This window comes from Zeugodacus cucurbitae, chromosome 2, assembly GCF_028554725.1.
Source record: "Zeugodacus cucurbitae isolate PBARC_wt_2022May chromosome 2, idZeuCucr1.2, whole genome shotgun sequence".
Lineage (NCBI taxonomy): Eukaryota > Metazoa > Arthropoda > Insecta > Diptera > Tephritidae > Zeugodacus > Zeugodacus cucurbitae.
This window is the reverse complement of record NC_071667.1, coordinates 36,222,924-36,244,398: the sequence shown is the minus strand read 5'-3', so window position 1 is coordinate 36,244,398 and position 21,475 is coordinate 36,222,924. Positions and strand designations below refer to the sequence as shown.

The following is a 21,475-nucleotide window of genomic DNA, read 5'->3' as shown; positions in this document are numbered from 1 at the left end:
TATGAATGATCAGGATAACTAGTGGAGTTGAAATCCGGATGTCTGTCCGTCCGTCTGTCCGTGCAAGCGATAACTTGCGTGAAAATTAAGATATCCTAATGAAACTTGGAACAAATATTTCTTGGCACCCTGAGGAAGTTGCTTTCGAAATTGGGCAAAATCGGTCCACTGCCACGACCACAAAATGGCGAAAACCGAAAGCATATACAGTGTCATAACTAAGCCATTAATAAAGTTATGAAAATATAATTTGGAACATAGGATCGCATTAGGGAGAGGCACATTTGGATGTAATTTTGTTTTAAGTGGACGTGATCCCGCCCCCAAATAAGGTTTTGTATATAAACCAAACTTTCTGCAGTCGTTTCTTTTAGCCATTTCCTTATACAGTCCAAAGGTTATGTTGAAAATGACTAAAAGTACGTTAACTCACTAACAAAAAACGTCAAAAACACTAAATTATACAGAAGAACCATCAGAAAAAAGCTGTAGTGAAATTTTTTTACAAAATGGAACATGGGCGTGGCGTCGCCCACTTATGGGTCAAATCCATATCTCAAGAACTACTCGACCGATTACAATGAAATTCGGTATATAACACTTTCTTGACACCGGCGAAATCGGTTCACAACCACGCCTACTTCCCATATAACTCAATTTTTAATTCCATCTTATTCCTTCACTTTATAATGTTAACATAAGGAACCGATGAAGATAGCGGAATAAAACTTTAACCAAATACTGTATATCATCTATGGCTTCACTTGTGGAGAAATTGTCGAAATCGGACTATAACTTTTCAAGGCCCCAGATATCGAACATGAAGAACTCAGTGCCTAAGAGTAATTATTCGCCGAAAATATGTATGTGTAAATCTCGCAGATACTTTAATGCAATTCATAGGAAAGGATTTGCATTATTGCATTATTTCGCATATATGTATTGGTTAATATGTGTGATATCTTAGCAAAATTGAGTGAGCTTATAGTCTTGTATATAGTGTACCCTGCTGGTGAAAATGAATGAAATCGGTTCAGGAATTACCTCAGCGCTTATATACAATATATGATGATTTTCGTTATTCTATTAAACTTTATGCCGAATTTATGGGTAAATGTTCATAAATATATGAACATGAAAGTCTTACTACATTAAAATTGAATTATATGTAGAACATTATATTTTAACACAAATACATTAATACATAAAAATATACATGTAAGCAATAAATTAAATAAAAAGTATATACAGTCCACTAAATGTCAAGTGCAATGGTTAGCAACAAAATTTTAATATGAGACTTGCTCATAAAAATCTAAAATTCATTGCATATAAAAGAAACCACATAAACATATATGCATTAATATGCAACAAACATACATTATATGTTGCACGCATACATGCAACACACATACACTTATATGAGGCACGCATGCATCTATATGCAACACGCATGCACTCAACTATTAACAAACAAACATATTTGTATGCACAAGATAACCTATTGGTTATAAAAATACATTTGGGCAATTGCTTGTGTGCATTTGAAATAACTCCTTATCGTGCAACATATAAAATATACATATAGACATACACACATACAGTGAGAAAAGGTTCGCTACAAATGACGAGTTAAAACAACAATATGTGCAATTTATAAAAGAATATTCATGAAAAAAGCAAGTGAAAATAGATGCGGAAAATACTATTTGCCACATCAAGCAATAATTAGAGAAGACAGTAGAACGACTAAACTACGAGTAGTTTTCGATGCGTCTGCAAAAACTACAAATGGAAGTAGTTTAAATGACATCCTGTTCATAGGACCGAGACTTCAAAAAGATATATTTGACATAATAATCAAATGGAGACTTTGGCAATATGTACTAACAAGTGATATTGAAAAGATGTTTCGACAAATTAAAATAACAGATAGTGATCAAGATTACCAACGTATATTGTGGAGAGAAACAAAAGGAGAGCCGATAGAAGAATACAAACTACAAACAGTTACATATGGGACAGCATCAGCTCCTTTCTTGGCAACGAGAACTTTACAAGAAATTGCCAAATTATGCGAGTCCCACAACTATTTGCTTTCAAACATCATTAAAAATGACTTCTACATGGACGATTTAATGACAGGAGCAGATTCAATAGATGAATGTAAGGCCATTCAGTATGAAATATCGAAACAACTACAAAAATATGGATTCCACTTAAGGAAGTGGATGTCAAACAACAGTGAAATCATAGCAACAATTCCAGTAAATAAAGCAATTGAAGTAATAAAAATAGCAGAAGACGAAACAATAAAGACATGGGGTATTCAATGGGATCCTACCAAAGACATGTTTGGATTTAATACGAATCTTTCAACGCAAAAGCTAGTTACAAAAAGACAAGCTTTGTCTGATTTAGCGCGAATTTTCGACCCAATGGGATGGCTTTCACCAATAACCGTTATAGCAAAGTTATTTATACAGAAACTTTGGCTGATGAAACTCAACTGGGACGAGTTACTTGACGAGAATTTAACAAAAGAATGGCAAGAGTTTATGCAGCATATACCAGAGATAAAACGAATAAAAATTCCTAGATGGTTTGAAACTAAAAACAACTTTAAATTTGAACTACATGGATTCGCAGATGCTTCAGAGAAAGCTTATGCAGCAGTTGTATATGCTAAAGTTGGATCAGTTATAACAATTGTTGCTGGTAAAACTAAAGTGAATCCAATTAAAAATAAGAAAACGTTACCAAAACTGGAACTATGCGCAGCTCACCTACTTGCTAAATTGCTGCAAAGGATAAAAACAGTCATCAACAGAGAAATGAAAATATTTGCTTGGAGCGATTCAACTATAACGTTAGCATGGATAAATAATTGCCAAAGTAAAGACAGATTTATTAGAACACGAGTAGAAGAAATCAAATTACTTGCTTCCAATGCGAAATGGCAACACGTTGGAACAAAGGATAATCCAGCTGATGTAGCATCCAGAGGGGTACTGGCGAATAAACTAATAGAACACGATCTATGGTGGAAGGGTCCCAAATGGTTGCGAGAAGAGGAACATCATTGGCCAATGAAGATTATTCAAATCGATGCAACATATATGACAACATCAAAAGAAATACATTTCTTGGATAAGGTAATACTAAAATATTCTAGTTTAAGCAAATTAATAAGGGTAGTCGCTTATATTTTGCGATTTATTAAAAGAATACGAGGGGAAAAATGCCCTGAATACTTAGTAAAATCAGAAATGAAAGAAGCTGAAGAGATGTTAATAAGATATCAGCAAAAATTACAATTTAGAGAGGAAATTCAGAGTTTAGAAATAAAAAAAGAAATTAATCATAAAAGTAGCATTGCAAGCTTAAATCCAATTTTGGATAATAAGGGAATCCTTCGTGAAGGAGGTAGATTGGGTAATGCAAATCTTCAATTTAATCAAAAGCACCCAATAATATTAAATAAGTCACATTAGTCATCATTAATAATTGAAAATGTTCATAAAATAACTTTACATGGAGGAAACAAGTTAATGGATCAATGATTAGAAGGAATTACTGGATTGTTGGATTGAAGAATTCCATAAAAAATACAATTCGAACTTGTAGTCGATGCGTACGTTACCTCAAAGAAGTAGCGAAACAATTAATGGGAAATCTTCCAGAATTCCGAGTATCTATGTCAATTCCATTTACACACGTTGGTATAGACTATGGAGGACCGATTCATATGAAATGTTCAAAAGGAAGAGGACAAAAAACATTTAAAGGATATATAGCTGTATTTGTTTGTATGGCAACAAAAGCTATTCATTTAGAAGCAGTGAGTGATTTAACAACCGAAGCGTTCCCAGCTGCTTTGAAAAGATTTTTTGCTAGAAGAGGTAAAAGTCAACATTTATACTCGGACAATGGAACAAATTTTGTCGGAGCTTGTAGAAGATTAGACCGAGATTTTAAAATGGCAATCAAAAATAATTCCACCGTAGCTCCCATATTAGAAACAGATAAAATTCAATGGCATTTCGGGCCCCCGGCAGCTCCTCACTTCGGAGGAATTTGGGAGGCAGGAGTGAAGTCGGTGAAATATCATTTAAAAAGAGTGATAGGCGAAAGTAAGTTGACATTTAAAGAAATGATTACTTTACTATCACAGATTGAAGCAGTACTGAATTCACGACCTCTATGTTCGATAGATAGTGAAAGCGATATAGACATATTAACGCCTGGCCATTTTTTAATAGGATGTCCAATAATAGATTGTCCTGAAGCAATTAATGATAACCAAATAGGTTCATTACATAGATGGAAATTAATACAAAAACTTAAAAAAGACTTTTGGAAACGATGGGAAAGCGAATATGTTGCAACAACGCATGAAGTGGAAAACCAAACAAGCAAATCTCGTACAAGGACAAATAGTTATTATTAAAGATGAAGAAACTCATCCAGCCAAATGGCCATTAGGAAAAGTTATTGAAACTCATCCAGGAAAGGATGGAAATATAAGAGTTGTAACTCTAAAATTACAAAATGGCATACTTAAACGGCCTGTTCACAAATTATGCCCACTGGAGATAACAAACAGCAGTAGAACAGAGGAAGCAAATCATGTTACAAGTTTGCTGACTTAGAGAATAACAAAAAATACTACAAAATAAAACCTTTTGATTCAACATTTATCGTACATCTTAAACAACAAATAGAACTCCTCACAACAGAAAATATAAAATTAAAAGGTATAAATGTTCATCACATAAGTGGTCACGTTTCGCTAACAGTAGTTTTGATAATAACATTAATAATTACAATTTTATATATAAGATCCAAATGTGTAACAACGAGTGTAACTGTTCCATTTGAACTTCCAGTTAGACATAATTAAAAAATATTAATAATAAAACATAATATACAAGTAAAGTTAAGATACAACTTTGGCCCCTGGCAGAATGTTCATAAATATATGAACATGAAAGTCTTACTACATTAAAATTGAATTATATGTAGAACATTATATTTTTACACAAATACATTAATACATAAAAATATACATGTAAGCAATAAATTAAATAAAAAGTATATACAGTCCACTAAATGTCAAGTGCAATGGTTAGCAACAAAATTTTAATATGAGACTTGCTCATAAAAATCTAAAATTCATTGCATATAAAAGAAACCACATAAACATATATGCATTAATATGCAACAAACATACATTATATGTTGCACGCATACATGCAACACACATACACTTATATGAGGCACGCATGCGTCTATATGCAACACGCATGCACTCAACTATTAATAAACAAACATATTTGTATGCACAAGATAACCTATTGGTTATAAAAATACATTTGGGCAATTGCTTGTGTGCATTTGAAATAACTCCTTATCGTGCATCATATATAATATACATATAGACATACACACATACACATATAATTAGTTTTTAAGATGTATTCAAAAATTGTATTTAAGCAGTGACAGAATGAAAATAAATTTAGAATGAATTAGATTCTCACTCAATGCAAGTCTTTCATTACCCCCCACCAGCGGTAAGGTTTGTTAGAAACTACATTGTTTAAACAGTAAATTTGTATGTTATCTTAATAAAATGTCTTCAAAAAATTGCGAGAGTATAAAATGTTCGTTTGCACCCGAACTTAGCCTTTCCTTACTTGTACGTGTTACTTTTTTAACAATAACGACACATTTAACTTATAATATCGAAATTGATTTATATTTTCACAAATAAATAACGACATAATTCAAAAGAGGTCACTTTTATGCCTAAGAAAAAGCTGTACTACACTCTTTTTTTGTCCACTTTTGCACAGCATTATGTTTAATATATTACATGCTACCAGTTTATTTAATAAACTTATACCGTTTTTCTGTATTTGCTAAATAAGAGACAATTGAAAACTTTAAACCGCTCTCCTGAAAAATCGGCTATTTGAGTTGTGACACTTCATGTAAATGTGCGATATGTACCTATCACTGTTAAAAGAAACAAACAAAAACTTGTCTGGGATTGCAAAAAAAAAAAATAATAATACATTTCAAAGTTTATGAAAATATGTTACGTTTACTTTTCTTTACTTCTTCATACAGATTCATTTATTTTTTTACGTATTGAAATTTTTCGTTTAAACCTAATTTAGAATTTATTTATTTCTATTAACGGGAATGTATTTTTTTAATAGGTGGAATTGAGAGTTGCCAACTATATGCCAGACAAGCCTAACCACTTTCCCCATAGGTTTCAACACATTTACACATTTTTTTGTGAAGTACCAACACCAACGCACATGTATACGTCATTTTTGAAAACATATGTAATTAGAATTTCCCAAATAAAAGAAAACTAGTTATCTCATTTCTTGTTCTTATAGAATGAGTACAAATGAGAAAACATATTTGTCTCATTAGTGTCAAAGAAAAATCCCAAAATGGGAAATAAAAAATATTGAAAAAACGTCATTTGCGCTCATTAAACAAAAAAGGTAAGTCGAATGAATTGATTGTTATTTTTAATTTCAATTTGTATTAAATTAATTAATGTAATGTTATTCTGCACAATTTTAGTATTCAGACGTTGCAACATTCGCTTTTCGGGAGCAGTTTTGATCATTCAACTCAGGAGCAGCACATAAAAATTGTAAAGCTCCAGTTACCTATGACTTGACCTAGAGAGACTTGAGAACTGTCACATAAAAGATCCGTTTAATGGGCCTTGCATGTATTTGATTACAGAACGCATGATTTGACTTGAAAGTCGGTTGAATTTAGAATTTCAAGTTACGTTGATATTTCAGAGAGTGGCATCTTTGCTCTCTCCCTTTATTTTGACATTTAAGAGGGTGACTGCTCAGTTATTTCGCTCGCTTTTTTAATGGCACGCTTCATTTCATTTTCATCATTTCATTTTCATAATATCATTTAATTTTCTAAATTTAATTTGCCATTTGATAAATAATCCGAATAAACACAATGAATGATGAAAAATTAATAGAAGAAGTGCGGGCGCGTGAAATTTTATATAGCAAGGCCTGCGTAGGCTACCGAGTGCCGAGCCGGAAGAGGGACACGTGGCGAAGGAGCTAGGTGCTACTGGTAAGTAATTGTTATTAACAATTTATTTATTAGATTGTAATATATTTTATATATGTATATATATAGGTAGATGTTAATAGTTTATGTTGTGTTTATTTTACAGAAGAGCAGTGCTCGAAGAGGTGGCTGACTCTAAGGGTGAGATTCAGTAGGGAGGTAAGGAAAATGGAAGCACCATCAGGAAGTGGGGCGAGTAACGCCGAAACCTGGTCATTGTTCGATAATATGAGCTTTTTAAAACTATATATACAGCTCAGACTGTAAGTTAATCTTTTTTAATATTTTATACGTATTAAATATTTATTTCCCTTTTACAGAAATCGTTGCACCACAAACATTTTAGATGATTTGTTTTCGCTGTTGGAGCCAATTAGTTTTGAATGTTCTCCGACTAATTTATCGTCGTCTTCGGAGTTGTCGTCTTCAACTCCGATCCGGAAAAGAGTAAAGAAAACAAACAGCGATGACGACGGCTGCTTCAAAGAAGCGTGCGAGCTATGCAAAAGCATGTGCGCAGAGAGGAGCAAAGGCAGCGAGGCGGTGAGGTCGTTTGGTGTTATGTTGACCTCTATCATGAACGATATGAGCGAGGTAAAACAAATGAAAGCAATACAAGCTTTAACAAATTCATTATTTGCTATTAAATCGGAACCCGAATAATTTTTTTTTTTAATTTTTAAATCATTTGTTTGATGTTTTATACATATTGAATTAATATGTAAAAATGTTTAAAAGACGTAAGAAACAACAATGTACCTCATTTTTCAAAAATAGTTTTAAGAATGTATTTGAAAAAAAAAAATAAAACAATTTGTTTTTATAACTCTTTAATTTTGTGTCTTTGTCTTTTATTTTTTGTGTGATATGTAGTTATGTTGGTAGTGATTAGTGATTGGAAGGTTGTTGTCATTGTGTAGTTGCAGAAAACCTTCACCAATTTTTTTTTAAGTATAATGGCGTTTTGATAGGGAAAACTTATCCTATTTTGCCTAAAGTATGTGTGTATATACTGTAAGTTTAGTTTATTTACATTTATTTGATTATACAGCCTATGTCTTATTTACTAATTAGATATCGTCGTAATCATTGTCGGTAAATAAAATATATACACATATTTTCGTAATAAACTTTACTATACAGAATTCATTTGCCATATGCCTGTGTAATCTTCCTAATACAGATTATTACCATCTTTTTCAGTAAATAAAACAATATTTATAGATATATCTATGGTGTATACGTATGACACAAGTATACTTACGTGCGGAATTATAACCAGTATGTGAAAGGGGCAAACACACGATATTTGTAAAACGTTATAAAAATTATTATTAAGTTTATTAAATGGAAATTCTCTTTGATGAAATACAATTGGTTTGTTACAAGTTTAATAAAATTAATGAGGGTTACTATGATTCACCACACACACACACAGCGCGTGAAAATAATTATCCTGGTCGGACTGCATTGAGATGTAATGATGTGATGCGTGATGTAATGTGATGCGATGACGTGTGTGAGATGTTGTTGCATGTTACTAAGTCATGTAAACATATGGTTTAATAAAATATCATAAAAAAGGTAACGTAACAAAAAGTATAGTACTTCATACTTGGATTACAATTTTATACATACAAATATGTATATATTTCAAATACATAAAATACACAAACATTTATATACACTAAATACGATCTTCTTGAAATGAAACTGCTCCCTGGTTTATAAAATATTCTGCCAAAAAATCTCTTACACGGAATGCGATACAAGATGCATTGCGTCGAGTTGTACTTATTGAATGTAATGCACCTCCAACACTCTCTAAATCTTCACGCCATTCTCCCTCCAATATTCCATGGTCTGCGGTGTCTGTGTCTACAAATGTATCTGGACAATACCAATGATCATGGTCATTCAACATTACAAAATTGTGAAGAACCAAGCAGGTTAACACAATTGTTTCGCAGTTCTTTGGGCTAAAGTCTATGACCTTTCGTAGAACACGCCATCTAGCGGTTAAAATACCAAAGCTATTTTCGATTACTCTACGAGCTCGCGATAACCGGTAATTGAAAATTGCTTTGTTTCGTGGCAGCTGTGCACCGGGGTAAGGTCGCATTAAGTTTTCCTTCAACGGGAACGCTGCGTCGGCCACAAAAAATGTGGAAAATCTGTTGAGGATTCATTCCATAATGGAGCTCTTGGTGGTAGTGGCAATTTGTTTTCCAAGAGTGCTTTACCAAATTTAGATTGCTGAAAGACACCTTGAAATAAAATAAAAATAAATAAATATTGCAAATTTTTTAATGTACCTCCGTCACTTTGTCCTCCATAGCTACCAATGCTGGCAGAGGTGAACGTATACCTAGCGTCGCAGGATGCCATTAAAACTATACTATAAAACTTTTTATAGTTATAAAATAATGCGCCTGAATTTTGTGGACGAATAATAGCTATATGCTTCCGGTCAATTGCTCCGACACAGTTGGGTATATTCCACAGTTTTAAAAAATCTTCAGCAATATCTTTATATTGTGCGGTACTTGGCTCGCTAAGGTATATCGGGGACAGATGTAACCAATGTATTCCACACGTTTCAAGTACGATATTCCACACTGTTGTTTTCCCTAATTTATGCATCGAGGCTATGACCTCAAAAGGTGTTCCATAAGCGAGGTACCTAAAAAATATATGAGAATACAATTAAATGAATATGTTTCAAGGATTGTTTAACTTACATTAATGTTATAACCACTCGCTCCTCGACGACAACTTGTTGTTTTGGTTTTTTTTGAAAACGGACTAATTATATTTAAAAGAATATTGTATACTCTCCGATTCATTCGTGTTAAAAGAAATAATTTTTGGTCGTCTTCTTTTAATTTTAGAAAGTTCTTCCAGAAGAAACCATTTGGGTTTCTATCCCGATTAGCTGGAACCAGCGGCGTTTACGTCTTCTCAATACTTTTCTTCTTTGAAGGCGAAGAATATTTAAATAAACTAGTTCATGGAATAAATCACTATCCATTATTAAAGTTTATTATTATTATTAAAGTATTCGGCAAAACAAATTGTTTTAATATTTATTAAATTTTCACAAACTTCACAAATTTCACAAATCAACTAAAATGTCACATTTGTGTGCTCTCTCAACATTCAAAAACAGCTGATTTCTACGCGCTGTGTTTAGTATAACTGCATCTAAGTTTTCTTCTATGTTTAAAGTGGTCTGCGCAGTTGCAAAAATTGTGTGAAAATAAATATGTTTAAAGATTTCTGCGCGGTTGTAAAATTATTAAAAAAAAATATGTGCGGCCTGCGCAAATCAAAAATTTTATAGAATCCATATCCATTGCAAACAAATATGTGCGGTTTAAATTACATAAGATTTGCGGGCATCGATTATAAAAACTAATTAATTAATTTTTGTATTTGCAGATTTTATAACTACGTTGGAACTTCCATAACTCGAAGATCTCCATAACACGAACACTTGAATTGGCAATAGTGTTTAGAAGCCATGTTTCTTTGCACTTTGCTATTGTTTGGATCTTTTCGTCTGTATGCAATTTGATTTATGCAATCTATAAGTGTAATATCATATTTTTTGTTCCCCTCCATAAGAATATAGGGACTCCTTTAAAATTGTTCCTTATAGTAAAATTTTAAATTTTGTATGATGCCATAGTCCAAAAGTTCGATTTATGGAAGGAAGTTTATATGAAATTTGACTTCTATTGCCACTTCAAAAGTTCGAGTTATGGAGAACTTCGAGTTAACGGAGTTTGAGTTATGGAAATAAATTTGTATGACATTTGATTTCTAAACGCTATTGCCAATACAAAAGTTCGAGTTAATGAGATCTTCGACTGTATAAATAAAGTTAAATAAATCATTTTAAAATAAAAAAAAAATTGTTGAAAATTTTAAGAAAATTTAAAATAGGAATAAAAAATGCAATCCAGCATCAGCTGACGATTAGGGATATTAGAATAGTTCGGCTATATTTTTATTTATATAATTTATATGACACTGCTTAATGAGCGCAACAGAGACGTAAGATCTCTGTATACGTAGGTGTGAGGGGAATAGAGGCTGAAAAATGCAGAAGCAACTATGCTGGCTTATGGCAAACTCACCACTTTTTTACGACTTTTGTGGGCTTGAAAAGCTTCGGTAGAACCAGTTTTTTCACCACCTTTGGCTGGCAAGGTCATATTACGATAACATGTTTTAAAGATGTATGGAATTTTGATTTTATTGCAAAAAAGTATATAATTAAAATGAGAAATTCGTGAAATATGCAATATGTTTAAACTTTATTTAAACATATGAAATGTGTACCTGTATATGTTTTTTCTTTTCTTCAAACATAAAATGTTTGATGTGAAGATTTGATTTAATTTTTACCATTATTATATTATATTGAAAAATGTCGTCTAAACGTAAGAAAAATACACTTATTTTGGAGCAAAAGGTTCAAATATTAAACAAACTGGATAAAGATGTTCAAGCCAATCGACTGGCTAGGGATTTTAATGTTACGAAGTCTGCAATCAGCTACATAAAGTCCAAGAAAGACTTGATTCTGGATGCTGTCTCCAAGACTTATGTTATGAAATAAATAATGTAAATCTGGCATCACTAAATTTTAATTTTATTACTTTGAAACTGCGCGTACCTTACTTTGCTCAACAGATTATGGGCCTATTCACTAAATATAAATAAAATTAAAATTAGTTTTTTATTTAATCGAAAATGGCGTCTGGTAGTCTTAGTTTTCCATTTGAAAAACTTCGGGGCCGCGAAAATTTTGATAATTGGCGGCGAAACGCAAAATCGTATCTTGTGTTAAAAAGTTGTTGGAAAATAACCCAAAACGGCTTATCCGAGGGTTCATCGGAAAAAGACCATGACAGCAATGAACGAGCACTGGCGGAGATTACTCTCATGGTGGAGCGGTGTAATTTCTCACATATTGCAAGTGCAGTGACTGCAAAAGACGCGTGGGATTCTTTAATGGCAGCATATGAAGACAGCGGTTAAACTCGCAAGGTAGAGCTTTTGAAAATGCTGGTGCAGTTAAAACTGGAGCAATTTCAATCCGTGCAGGATTATGTCAACGAGGTGGTCATGACTGCAATTAAATTGCGAAATGCTGGTCTGGACGTGGGCGATGAATTAGTAGCATCATTATTGCTCGCTGGATTGCCAAACGAATACCAATTACTCGTTATGGCTGTAGAAAATTCCAGAGCGCAGTTAGCTTCGCTAGCGTTAAGAGTTTGTTGTTGCAGGATGTCAAATTTGATTGCAACAAAGAATCAACTGACAACGCATTATATTCGAAGAATTTCCAACAAAAAATAAATGTTAAAAATTTCAAACGGAAAAAGTTTGGGTGCTACAACTGTGGTCAAGAAGGCCATGTGCGAAAAGAGTGTCGCAAGTCTACGCAAGCAATGAAAGTAAATAAGAATGAAGGTAAAAATAAGACGGCAATGTTTTCGAATTCGCTCTTAGCAAATTCGTGTTTGCATTCTCAGAGCGGCGAAAGTGTATGGTATATCAACTCTGGCGCAACGTCACATATGACGAACGTTCAGAAGTTATTTTTGAAGTTTAGAACAGCTGAGCATAATGAAGTAATTTTAGCTAACAGAGAGCGAGTTCCTGTTAACAGTGTAGGCGAAGTCAACCTAGTCTTAAATGTAAACCGTCAGAAGATCGAAACCAATATTCGAAATGTTGAATATGTTCCCAGTCTTTGCGCTAATCTTTTGTCGGTGCAGCAAATAACAAAACAAAACAAAAAGGTGGTGTTCGAAGGCAATGTATGTAAGGTTTATGATGTAAAAACCCGATTAATTGCAAAAGCGTACGTAGAAAATGTTTTGTATAAACTGGACTGTTCCAAAATTCCAGTTGGAAAAGCAATGACAACAATTGACAGTTTTGAACTTTGGCATCGAAGGTTAGCACATATTTGCAAAAACAGCATGAATCAGGTGCAGAATTCAACGTAAATTATCAGTAAATCAGTCAGTAAATTACAGCGGCGCAAGTGAAAATGGATGTATTGTATGCTGTAAGGGTAAACAAACTAGAATAATAACTAAATCAGCTGGTACACGTGCTGAAAATTTGCTGGACATTATACATTCGGACGTGCTTGGTCCTATTAGCACAAAATCGTTCAGCGGCGCAAGACTCTTGTTGGTTTTTGTTGATGATTTCTCAAGAAAGGTATTCGCTATACCAATTGTGTACAAATCAGATGTATTTGAGAAATTCAAGCATTTTAAAAAAAGAGGTAGAAACACAATGTGTAAAATAAAAGTTCTTCTTCGAGTTTTTAAATTTTTTTATGAAAAAGATTGCTAACGCACCTACCGTTTCATTGCCAGGTCCACATTCAGCTGAAGTTGCGTATCCAGTTTCGTTGTCAACAGCAGTATCTGAAGGATCATCTGAATATGGGAAATCAAGTTGTAATGAATTTTTAATGGAAAACGAGAGAAACGTTCTATCACAAGCGAAACTAAACGATTGGATTAGAGATTTGGAATTATCCAAGGAAAAAGCTGAGCTACATGCCTCTCGTATGCAACAATTTCAATTCGTGTCACCCCATTTAAGGTGACATATTATAGAAATCGTCACGAACCATTTGTCAAACACTATACGAAGGAAGACAATGTATGCTATTGCAAAGACATTCCAGGATTATTCAAAGAGTTTGGTCAACCATAGGATTCCGAGGAGTGGCGATTGTTCATAGACAGCAATAAACTGAGCTTGAAGGCCGTATAACTGCATAATGGCAACATCGGGATCGAGGATCGCGCAGAAGAATCGATACCAAGGTTTCTGGGACGTCGGTATGATGGGTGACTACTGTTGGTTTCTCATAAGAGAAACCGATCCTAAACTAAATAAACGACAAAACAAAACACATAATCATTTCGACTATAATGTAAGAACATCAACTTAAGACAAAAATAACACATTGTTTTAATATATATTACTAATATATAAATAAATGAGTTTATAAAAACTAAAAACGACATGAAAATTGACTTTTTACTTAACAGAAACAGCGCATAGCCAGATATCCCACCCCTACTTTACACACTACATACGCATATACGTATACATTGACTTTGCTCGACTTGGATATATTTATTTGATCATGTATATTATATATATATATTTCCTATTTATCCATGGATTTTGTTCGTTGGTAGCTTAATTTTTTATTAATAAACAGGACTTCATATAAAATAAAAATATCTTTTGTTTTAAAATGTTTTTCTTGCCAAAGTTTATTTTTTTCAATTTTTTCATAAAAAAATTTAAAAACTCGAAGTTATTAATCAATTTCTCAGAAATTATAAGGAAATTTCATTCACTTTAGGAAATTTTTAGGAAATTTCATTCACTTTTATTTTCCATAATTTGCAGTAAGATTGCTCAACTTGTCAGTGCCTGGATATACATGATTAAATGAAGACACCTTTTTTTTTTGGTCGAATAACGGTAAATTGCAAATATCTCAAAAACGTATCCATCAAAAAAAAATTAACTCGATTTTCGAAATCAGCGAGCCATTTCACATACAAATTGGATAGTGGCATCCGTGGAACAAAAAACAAATTCAAATTTGTGATCCAGTGTAATCGAAGTGTGTAAAGATTTTCTTGACACTAACAAAATTGAATGATTTTTGTTTTTTGTTGTTCTTGGTTGGTTTTTGCACTGCTTTCGCAGCTTTTTTTTGCATCACATATCTTTAAATACAGTAAGTAACCATCCCTGATTCAAATATGTTGAACTGAAGTAAAAAGTAAACAATTTTGCTGCGGAAAGTGAAAAAGTGTATTTATTTTCAATGTGTTAAATTGTTTCTTGACATACTGTATACGTATTATATACTGTAGTATTCCGAAAAAACGAACACGTTATATCGATTTTTTCGTAAATACGAGGACTATGTTTGAGGTATGTTTTTCAATAAATAATTTCAAGATGACGAGTAGAGTTGAAATCCGGATGTCTGTAGTCGGTCTGTCTGTCCGTCCGTCCGTCTGTCCGTGCAAGCGATAACTCGAGTAAAAATTGAGTTAACTTCATGAAATTTGGTACACATATTCCTTGGCACACTGAGGAGTTTGGTATAAAATGGGTATAAATTGGCGATATCGGTCCACTGCCACCTTCACAAAATGACGAAAACGAAAAACACATAAACTGTCATAACTAAGCCATAAATATAGTTATAAAACTAAAAGTAAAAGTGTACAAAGGATCACACTAGGAAGGGGCATATTTGGATGTAATCTTTTTGAAATTAAGTGAAATCGGTTCAGAAATTACCTCAGCCTATATACCCCTCTTGCGATGGTAGCTTGTCGTTGGTGCAGAGGCTTAGCCGGACATTCGCCCCGCCTAGGTGGAGCGGTGTCAGGTGACCAAGAGCTACCACCTCCCAATCCAGGGTGTTATGCGTACTGTGCCCATTGGATGATTTGCAGCCGGGAGGTAAATTCGGCTGTAGTATTATGGAGCCTTCCCAATACCGGGCCGCCTTGGGAAGTAACTGTGGCCTTACCGCGCTATGGGGCGCTGGCGCGGTGGACCGCAAGTTCCCCTTCAGAATTTTAGACCGCGATGCTTGGCTACTCGAGCAACCGGTCGTACGACAAAGATGAACAAAGACAACAACAAAAACACAACTAACAAAAATGACAACACCCCTAAAGGCAACGACACTGGCAACGTAAAAGGACAAGACAAAAGTCAAAAACGGAAACCAACCAACCCTGTAGCAACACCTAAGGAGGCAGCTAAGGGTGAAGGTACTCGCACACCAGGAGCGGCTGGTGTCAAACGTCGGCAATTCTTGGCACGACTAACCTCTGAGGAGAGAGATCTCTTCGAGGAACATGCCAGGGACGATGACGAGGCTCCCTGAACCAGCAAGAGGGCAGAAGAGGTATCACGGCAAACTACGCCGCCTAGTAACAGCCGGAAAAGGATTAGAAATCGGAGGAGGTCTAAATCTATTCAAATCCCGGCTGACGGTTGCCCAGGGGGCTATGATGACCCAATGAGAGCTGGAATGAGTGGGGCCAGCGTAAAGTGGTACCTTAGGTACCTTAGCAAAGGCAAATCGCCCAGTGAAGCCAGGGCTCTCACTCTGGAGCGAGATAGAGGCGTTGTCTCGGACAGTGGGAAGTCCCACACCGACAGGGCTACCACCAATCGGCAAACGGCATCCTGGCTGGCGGAGACTGCTCCGCGCCTAGCAGGATGGAAAGGTCCGGTACTATGCACCAGGCGAGGTGACGACATACCGAGCACGTATAACATGACGGTGTTTCTTCCGAGATGTGCTGGTAAAACCACAGACTATGTTTTTGGTCTGCTGAAAGCGCAGAACGAAGGTCTGAACCTCTCAGCTTGGAGAGTCATCAGTAGTACCGATGAGGAGGCGGGGCTCAGGCTTAATATCGGCATCGATGATGAGTCCTATGCGAAAATCCGCCAACAAGGATATCGGCTGTACTTCAGGTATAGCACGGTTACGATAAGACCCTGGCTTAAGAAGGGTACGGAGTCTAAGGTCGACAAGACAAAAACGGTTGCCGAGGCTAGTACTCCGCCCGTTTTGTCTTCCGGTCTTAAGTCTACCGATACGCACAATCCGGTTGCCGAGGCTACTCCGCCCGTTTTGTCCTCTGACCGAGTGGACGACGTCGAGACCAACATGGAAGAGCAGTCCGATAGGGGGGAGCAATCCGCCCTACCAACCACCCAAGAGCTCTAGGAAGGACTTGCCCCTGAGGCCATGCAGGTTGACAAAACCTTCGAACCTACTTCCCGGGTGAATCGTCCGTGGCACCACCAGATGGTATACAGAAGCTGGTCGACTACTGTATTATGGCCAATCTTCCCCTGGTTTGGGGCTGCGATGCAAACGCTCATCATTGGGAGTGGGGAAGCAGCGACTGCAATAACAGAGGTGAGTCACTATTGGAGTTTATACTAAGTAATAACCTAGAAATAAGTAATGTTGGCTGCCAACCAACATTCGTCACTAGGGCTAGAGAAGAGGTACTAGATGTTACCCTCAGTAACCACCTTGCAAATGGTCTGATCACTCAGTGAAGAGTCTCCACAGAACCCTCTTTGTCCGACCACAGAATTATTAAATTCAAGGTGGGGTTAGTTGTTGGGAATCGTACAGAGGTACGGAACCCTAGAAACGTAAATTGGTCCAAATATAACGATATTCTCGGACTTATCGCGGAGAGTGTTGTGTATAACAGCGGTAAAAGTGGATGCAGGGGAATCGAAGAGAGGGCAGTTATTATGGAGAGCATCATAACAGATGCATTTCAGGCAAGCTGCCGCTGACATCCCTGAAAGTTAAAAACAAAAACCCATGGTGGTCCAAAAAACTCACGTCACTAAGGAGGGTGGTGCGGCGGCTATTTAACAAAGCCAAACGCACTGGTGAATGGACCGAATACAGGGGAAACCTGACTGAGTACAGTAAGGAAATTAGGATTGCAAAAAGGGACAACTTCAGGAAATTTTGTGAGAACGTCTCTTCAACTCCTGCGGCAGCCAGGCTCCACAAAGCCCTTGCCAAAGGAGCCATCGAGACGAAATTAGCAATCAGGAAGCCTGATGGCACGTTCACAACAAGTCTGGAGGAAAGGGCGAAATGTCTGCTGGAGACGCACTTCCCAGGTGCGATCCCTACGGAACAGCTAGTCCGGACGGAGGATCATAAGCCTGGTCCAATGGACTGGAAGGTGGCTAAGGAAGTCTTTACCACCGACTCAGTAAGATGGGCCATAGGAACTTTTAAAAAGTACAAATCACCAGGATTTTCCCAGCGCTGCTCCAGCATGGTCGGGAACATATCCTCAATCACCTAGTTAGGTTGATGAGAGATAGTCTAGCACATGCCTACATCCCGGAAAAATGGAGAATCGCACAGGTAGTCTTCATACCGAAAGTTGGTAGGAGGGACTACTCCTTGGCGAAATCATACAGGCCAATCAGTCTTACCTCTTTCCTACTGAAAGGCATGGAAAAAATTGTGGATAACTACATCAGGACTGTGGCATTAGAGGCTTACCCGTTACACTCGAGCCAACACGCCTACAGAGTTGGTAGATCAACTGACACGGCTCTGTACAGCTTGGTATCGGAGGTTGAGGATGCATTTGCGACCGGTGAGGTGGTCCTGTGTGCCTTTCTAGACATAGAGGGTGCGTTTGATAACACCTCCCACGAAAGTGTTACTAGAGCCCTAAACAGGAGGCGGATCGATCCATCGATCGTAAGATGGGTTAGTGCAGTTCTCAGTACAAGAATCGCAGAAACGCAGATAGGCTCACGCAGTATACGTCTAGGCACGACAAAAAGCTGTCCCCAGGGTGGGGTTATCTCACCGCTTCTGTGGAGTCTAGTCGTGGACGAGCTATTAGAGGTGCTATCAGAAAAAGGAATACGATGTCAGGGATATGCGGATGACATCGTAATCATCGCCAGAGGCAAATTCGAAAGCACTCTTGGAGACATTGTCCAAAGAGGACTAACCCTAGCGAGGAAATGGTGTATTAATGTTGGATCCATCAAAAACAGCCATTATCCCCTTCACAAGAAGAAGATCGCTCCCAGCCTTGGGTTCCATTACACTCAATGGCGAAGCGGTAGCTAGGGTAGAGGAAATAAAATATCTTGGACGCATTTGCAGAAAAAGAAAGAAAGAGGCAGAAATGCGTGAGTATGAAGAGCTTGACAAGCTGGCCGACAGGGGTAATGCTCGAAAATTTTACGAAAAGATCCGGCGACTAACTGAAGGTTTCAAGACCGGAGCACACTCCTGTAGGACCCCCAGCGGTGATCTAGTGGTTGATGACCAGAGTATACTGTGTTTGTGGAGGGAACACTTCTCCAGCCTGCTGAATGGCAGTGAAAGTACAACACCAGGAGATGGCGAACCCGATTCCCCAATCGAGGACGATGGAACAGATGTTCCATTGCCCGACCGTGAAGAAATTAGAATAGCAATTACCCGCTTGAAGAACAACAAGGCGGCGGGGGCCGATGGATTGCCGGCCGAGCTATTCAAATACGGCGGCGAAGAGCTGATAAGGTGCATGCATCAGCTTCTTTGCGAAATATGGTCGGAAGAAAGCATGCCCGACGATTGGAATCTCAGTGTACTCTGCCCAATTCACAAAAAGGGAGACCCCACAATCTGCGCCAACTATCGTGGGATAAGCCTCCTTAACATCGCTTATAAGGTTCTATCGAGCGTACTGTGTGAAAGACTAAAGCCCACCGTCAACAAACTGATTGGACCTTATCAGTGTGGCTTTAGACCTGGAAAATCAACAACTGACCAGATATTCACCATGCGCCAAATCTTGGAGAAGACCCGTGAAAAAAGGATCGACACACACCATCTATTTGTCGACTTTAAAGCTGCTTTCGACAGCACGAAAAGGAGCTGCCTTTATGCCGCGATGTCTGAATTTGGTATCCCCGCAAAACTAATACGGCTGTGTAAGTTGACGTTGAGCAACACCAAAAGCTCCGTCAGGATCGGGAAGGACCTCTCCGAGCCGTTCGATACCAAACGAGGTTTCAGACAAGGTGACTCACTATCGTGCGACTTCTTCAATCTATTGCTGGAAAAAATAATACGAGCTGCAGAACTAAATAGAGAGGGTACAATCTTCTACAAGAGTGTACAGCTCCTGGCGTACGCCGATGATATTGATATCATCGGAAACAACACCCGCGCCGTTAGTTCTGCTTTTTCCCGCCTGGATAAGGAAGCGAAGCGAATGGGTCTGGTGGTGAACGAGGACAAGACGAAATATCTCCTGTCATCAAACAAACAGTCAGCGCATTCGCGTCTTGGCTCCCACGTCACTGTTGACAGTCATAACTTTGAAGTTGTAGATAATTTCGTATACCTAGGAACCAACATTAACACCGATAATAATGTCAGCCTTGAAATCCAACGCAGAATCACTCTTGCCAACAGGTGCTACTATGGACTGAGTAGGCAATTGAAAAGTAAAGTCCTCTCTCGACGAACAAAAACTAAACTCTACAAGTCCCTCATCATTCCCGTCCTACTTTATGGTGCAGAAGCGTGGACGGTGTCAACATCCGATGAGACGGCACTAGGAGTTTTCGAGAGAAAGGTTTTGCGGAAGATTTACGGTCCCTTAAACATTGGCAACGGCGAATACCGCAGAAGATGGAATGATGAGCTGTATGTGTTGTTCGACGACATAGACATAGTCCAGCGAATAAAAAGACAGCGGCTACGCTGGCTGGGTCATGTTGTTCGAATGGATGAAAGTGCCCCAGCTCTGAAAGTTTTCGATGCAGTACCCGCTGGTGGAAGCCGAGGAAGAGGGAGACCTCCACTCCGGTGGAAGGACCAGGTGGAGAAGGACCTGTCTTCACTTGGTATTACCAATTGGCGCCAAACCGCCAAAAGCAGAGATGCGTGGCGCACTGTTGTGGACTCGGCTATAACCGCGTAAGCGGTTTCTACGCCAGTTAAGAAGAAGATTATTAGATACGAAACTGAGGCGGAAGAAGCATGTGGACTCCGTGATAGCGAAGGCCACCAAGGCACTAATAGTATGCAAACGCCTGGCAGGCAAAACTTGGGGCTGTAGCCCACACATACTGCGATGGATGTACACCATGATTGTGAGGCCTATAACCACTTATGGAGCGGTGGTCTGGTCTTCAAGGATCTCCCTGGCCACAGCTGAAAAGCAACTGGTCAAATTGCAGCGGTTGGCTTGTATATGCATCACTGGTGCTATGCGCACGTGTCCAACTGCAGCTTTGGAGGCAATCCTAAACCTTACCCCACTTCATTTGGTGGTTGGCACTATGGCCAAGAAAACCCTACTGGCGCTAACAAGGCCAGGTTTAGGAAACAGCAGGATGCTAAGCGCCCGGCAACTGGATATCATCGGTAGGAAGCTTCCAATGACTCTCCTGCCGAGGGACGATATCATTAAAAGGGTTTATCTTGTTAGACGTTTCAAAACAGTAATATCCAACAAAAGGGAATGGGAGGACTCAACTCTCAAGGAACTCATAAGTAGAAGCACACAACAATGGTACACTGACGGATCAAAGACAGCAGTTGGTATAGGCGCCGGGATAACGGGGCCACGCCTGAAGCTGTCTTTATCCATGGGCAATTTCCCCTGCATCTTCCAAGCTGAAGTCTATGCCATTACCAAGTGTGCAGAGGTAATATTGGAAAGGGGATATT

At 37.5% G+C, this 21,475-nt stretch overlaps 1 protein-coding gene and 1 pseudogene across 11 annotated transcripts in view; both read right to left on the bottom strand.

The window, feature by feature from the left end:
- The window catches only part of LOC105219969 (uncharacterized), an 833,969-nt gene that overhangs the window by 557,411 nt on the left and 255,083 nt on the right, over positions 1 to 21,475 (bottom strand). The window lies entirely within an intron of this gene.
- On the bottom strand, positions 1,676 to 11,434 carry LOC128919892 (putative nuclease HARBI1; annotated as a pseudogene).